We start from the raw sequence: 6,000 nt of genomic DNA, 5'->3' as shown, positions 1-6,000 counted from the left end.
TGTCACTAAAAGGTAATAAGGAATATGTAAATCTGCTGTGCTTTTTTGTCCTATGTTCTTGGAGTGTAGAATAAATCTAATCGTTGTTACTCTTATAGTTGTACTATAAACATTTATAGTGTTTACTCTAGCTAAAGAAAGTTGACATGACTTATGTAAATTAGTTAGGAGAATGTTCTGTACAGATCCTCCATAACATCTGTATTGCTAGTTCCCCTTCTAGACCTCATTTTACAGGTATAAAATTTAATCAAAGCTCTGCAGATTAAAAATTAGGCATGGATGAATCTCTTCCAAATAGAAGACTCTAAAATTTTTTTCTTAAAGTAATTCTCAGTGAATTAAACCAATGTCCTTTTTTCATTCCTTTCTCTGGGAGTTTTTTTGCATTCCTCTCTAAATTGTCTAAATTGCCTTGAATTTATCTTGCACTCATCACAAGCCTTTAGAATAAATAGGTAAAAGGATCTGTAAATGCTGGTCTATTCTCAGTTTTTGCAACTCCACTACTGCATCATTTAGGAAATATTGTGGCAAAGCTTCTAACAGGGATGTAGATATGATGTTAAAAAGAGGTTCACCTCAATGCAACATGTTAGATGAGCTCTAATTATGATCAACTTTGAAGGCAAATATCTGAAGGGGATTTTTTTATTAACTGAATCTCTGCAGGTTTGCTTCCAATTTTCAGCTATTTCTGATGGTTGTATAATGTCCATGTAGCTGCTATGTTTAATATTCAGGTGCTGTTTCAGTGCTTAAGTTTCTGTCAATGGATTCCTATTTGTCTTCAACCACCTAGGCATTTACATGCTTGGAAATATTTAACTTTAGATGCTGTTGGGAATGTTGTACTACTTCAAATAAGTGTTTTAAGAGCTTTGGTTCTTGGACCTCAGGCTAGTGTTCTGTTTGTCCAGATGCTTGAACTGGCATTTTTCCCTTCTGCCCTGAGTTGCCCCAACTTGATTTCTGTTCAAGATTGGCAAGCTGATGGCAATGCAGTATGCCCTTAAACTAAAATGCACCGTCAGCAGGCTACAGTGTGGAACATCTACTGCAGATTCTCTTCACAATAAAAGATGGGCGTGTTCCAATGCTCACTTCTCTTTCTCCTTCATTAGCCTTCCCTTTCCCCTTCCAGCTCTTGGAGGGATACAATACCCAGGAAAACCACTTTAGCTGCCTTCCATTAAGTCATTTGCAAAAAAATAGTGAATTCCTTCTTATTGCAAAATACAAATAGGGAAATGGAGCCATGGTGACACTAAGTAGCAAACTTTGGTCATGCCACTGCTGTAGAAAGCAGACAGGACTGTATTGCAACACCTTCCACTCCAGAATAAGTTTTCTGGCAAGGTAATTAAACAGAGGAGGGAAGCAGCTTTATGCTGAACCAGGGACAAAAGGCACACTTTGCAGAAATATACCACAACATTAGAAAGTTGATTAACTGTTTTTCAGTTTCTTCTTTTCCAGTTTTTGTCTGCTATTTTCCATCTGAAGTACAGTAGTTACTATGGACTAGTTGCTATGGAACGTTACAGTGTCATTTACATCGGTCTAAGAATTCTGATTTCCACTGAGGCAGTAATAAGCCAATTTGTTTAATGGTTAAGGGTATAGAATATGTATTTGGGAAATGCAGAATTCAAAATGTTAGAATAAAATGCAAGGATGGCAAGGGTCCTACTCTTCACCTCGTAAAGGAAAACAAGTAATGATCAATTTATATTAGAAAAATTGCCTGAAATTAAATGTCAGGTAGAAATAAACAGGGCAGTATTGTTCTGTTTCCACAGAAATAATGCCAATAAGTTATTGACCTTGAGTTTTGATTTTCATAGTTCCCATAATTATAACTTACAGCAACAACTTCCAATGCAGATATTTGCTCTGGGAAGAAGGTATTCTGCTTCTGCAATCTTGCTGTGTCAAAATGCTTTGCTTTTGGTAAACTCCCACTGGCATGTTCTTCCTCATGGTGTTAAGTTTGCCTCATGGTGTTAAAATGACTTCCACAGACAGATCTACACTGGTATGTTGCTTTCAGTTGGAGGCAGCCTTGGTATATTCTTCAGGCTATTTGGAAATAAACAGTGGAAAAACTAAAAGTTACTTCCTAATCATCTGTGCAAGCATTCTACAAAGAATTCTTACTGGATTTGACTGCATAATTTACCAGTTTAAGGATTTTCCTTTCTTTCATAAATCATAACATTCTGCTTGTTGATGAACTCATAGAAATGATACTGAAATATAAAAAGTCACTGACTAGAATGTCATGGTGAGTCACATAATAACTCTACCAGATATGTGGTCCAGAACTTTAAAAAAAATTAAATATTTTGACAATGTGTGTAAGTGGGGTGCCTCAGTTACATCTTATGAATGTTTTTGCATGTAATCTTAATTTAAAAATGTGGGCTGTTGTTCAAGCTTATTTCTGCATAGGGTTTATTGTCCACATTTTTTTGTTTCTACCCTCTTTCAACAGAGATGGTTAACTTTTAATGAATCTTGAGTTGTCTAATAAGTCATGTACAAAAAAAAATGTTATGATTAAATTTCCAGCTTAAAAATGGGTAATAATTAGAGGATAATAAATTTTCACCATAGTAAGTTATTAAAAAACAAATATGATGATAAATACAGTTTTAAAATCTGTGGGCTAGTCATTCAATATAAAGAGGCCAAGTAGAGGATAGCACAAAGTTCTACTGAAAAATTAATTTTTGAAGGAATTAATTGTAGATTCATAGGACATAAAATACCACACTTAGTATCTAGGATGAGGTTTCTATTTGTGAAGGAATCTCCAGATATAAACTCATTATTTCCTGTTAAGGAAAAATTGCAGGCCTTGTCATTTACATGATGAACTTTGAGTTTCATAAATGTTTTCAGAATTTGAGCAATTAACACAGTGAACTTTAGTCCTTGCTTCAGTTGGATAAAATGCATTTGAAATAGCAACTTATTTGCATTTCATTGGAAAGGTTGCCATTTGATGACCCAGTAAATGACACAGGTCTGCTTTCCAAACTGTTGATCTCTTTCAAGTACATTAGCTTCAGATGTTCAACCATCTGTAGATTGTATTCAGCTTATTTACATTGCTGGTTTTGTGTGAGGGAGGGTGAGAATATACGTGGTCCTATGCCATGTGAATTAGAAAGAATGCCAAAATAAAGAATGTTTTTAAGGAATTATTTAGCTTGCTAACACTATGGAATATTAAAACCAATATAAACCCATAGATTGCATTTTAGACTATGTATTTAATACAATTGTTGTGCATACTTCGATCTGAAGTCACATCAAGCTTTTGATTTCATTTAGTCCTCCCTTTAGTGCACTGTAAGCTCTTTCCCTCTAAGCACACATATTAAAAAAATATTTTTCACTTTATTGGCTATGTCTGTCAGTTTTTCTCTGTCTTTGTCAGTTGTTTTCACCATAGCCACTACTGTTTCCTCTCTCACCTCTCAACATCTCACCTTTTCCGTATGCCTTAAATGGAATTTCCTTCCAATACCCTGTTTCTCCAGTGCCTGAATATAGTCTGTATTGTTATGAGCGAAGCCCAAGACTGTTAATCCTCTCTCTCTGGAAGAACAGCTTTAGGCAGAAAGACTGGTGTCAACTCTAAACTTCTGATTAGATGGCCTACAGCTAACAACATTTTCTGTAGAATACCTAAGGCTCCTCAAACAGTTGGTAGTCCCTCTCAGGCTGTTGCATTATTTAGAGAATAATTCTCTATTGGGACTGCATTAACAATTTTAGACTGAAAAATCTTTACATTAGGACAATTTTCATTTACATCATCTGTGGTACTGGACAAGTGGCCATTTAATAAATCATAAGGATGCATGAGGAAACAGCAAACTTTTTTTGTAAACCAAACTGAGTACAGCTTCATGTAAAAAGTAGCTGTTCTGGCTGCAGCAGGAAAAGAACATGAGATGCCCTTCAGTGCTCAAAGATCAACTAGAAAAAGGACTTCAAATCTTAGCACTGGAAGCTCAAGTAAGCAAATTCCAAGCAGAACAAGGATATTCTGGGACAGAACCTTGGGTTCAGACTGAATGAAAAGAGGGAAAAGCCCAGCTTCTGCAACATATTGAACTACTCAGTAGATATTTGAGATAATTCATTTTCTATGGCTCTTTACTCGGGCTATTAAATATTTTCCTTTTATATCCAATTTTCCAAATTTCTCAGATGTGTGTCATTTTAGTAATGGATGCCAAAAAGCATTATTTTTTTTTACAACAATCAAGGTATGATTGTTGAAATATTCATTTTACCTTTTAAAGAAAATACCTTTAATGATGGATTTTTTTTTTTTTTGAGGGAGGGGAAAAGGTAAAGTTGCAGGTGGTGTCCTTTCATGCTTAGGTGGAGTTTGAATAACTTTAGTCTTTCACAAATGTAGGGGCATGAAAAGTAATATGTATTTCAAAGTTAGTGAAGCAGAGTTCAGGTTTCAATAACCATCTGGATCATTCCTTTGTTTCATGTCTCTCTTAGAGAATACACCAAGCTCCCTCAGTGTTCCTGCCCCTAAGATGTGCAGACAGTTTGTCCCTGGTGAACTATATCCAGTGCATGAACTCCTTGTATAGCAAAAGTCACTCTTCTAGTATTTTGCATTTATTTATTTATCGTGCCAGATATTCTGCTACTATTTTTATCAAATGCTCAGATTTCATCTGCTGAGAGAGATCGTACCAAGGTTACAATGTAATTGAAAAAACTGACGGTTGATTAGGACATTTTGTAGAATCAACCGTTCTGCTGGTTGCTGTGCTATACTGATATCAATCAGAATTTTATTTTGTTAGACGAGGATATTGCTAGATAAGAAAGTCTTCAACTAATTTGTTGATACTGAAGATTTCACATCTGCTACAGAATATTGCACCATCAATAGAACACATTCTTGCAACTGTTAGCAGTAAAAACCACTGCTGTGTTCCTTATGTGGCAGCTCTTATCTGTGCCATGTCACAGATAACATGACTTGTAATTCACTTTTATTGCGTGGCCCAGCAGTGGTTTACTGGAATCTCCTATGTTCTTCTGCAGGGATTGAATTGCTTTTTAAAGGTCAAGCACAGTGCAAATAAATATACATGTACAGATAATGTGTAGAAGTACTGCAAGTGACTATTAACTATGGCATATTAATTTATAGCTGTCAGTGTTTTCCTGGGTGAATTCCTTAGTCTTGCTGGATCAAGAGAAAGAAAATTCTTTTTAGCTGTAAAATCTGTACTCTACCAGTGACTCCATGTAGGAGGCTTTTATGTGTAATGCGTTGACAGAGAACAATCTGCTGCAAAACACAGCTGTGCTCATTAGTGATAATGTTTTCAAAACAATGTTCCAAATAACAAAGTTGCTCAACAGATCTGAGTTACAGACCAGAAACTCTACATTTAGCTTTAGTGTCCTTTCTTTCCTAGATCATTATTTTCTGCAGAGATGATGGGATTCATTCTCAAAGAAAGCTCTTCATGTTTAATTACCTCTGTCTGTAGATTATTATTTGAGGCAATAGGCTTCAGCAACCCTTCTGGGAATAAGTGTTGATCTAGATATAAAACCAAGGGGCAAGTTCTTTGGTTCTTAGGTTATTGCTAGAGTGTTTCCATCTTCATCTGAAGCAAGAATCTGTTTCAAAAAGGTTAGTACACTACTCTTAAGGCCTTGAGATCAATCTGTGTGTTACATGGCTAGATAAAGGTATGTATCAAAAGAGCAAGATTGGCTACTAGTGCATTCCTGATAAGTCCAAAAGTGAATGAGGAAGGATGGCAAAAATTGGAAGAAAATGTGAATAAAGATACTCTGAAAATGTTCTTTTTGCCTGGATTCAAAACCTTTCTCTAAATTATAGTAGTGTTATTCAGCTTCCTTCTAGAAGGATAGATGGGAGAACAGCATATATAATAAAAATTGTAAGCATGGCCGAATAGTACCAATAAGCCC

Source organism: Motacilla alba, chromosome 4 (genome assembly GCF_015832195.1).
Source record: "Motacilla alba alba isolate MOTALB_02 chromosome 4, Motacilla_alba_V1.0_pri, whole genome shotgun sequence".
NCBI lineage: Eukaryota > Metazoa > Chordata > Aves > Passeriformes > Motacillidae > Motacilla > Motacilla alba.
The sequence above is the reverse complement of the archived record's forward strand: the minus strand, read 5'-3'. Positions refer to the sequence as shown.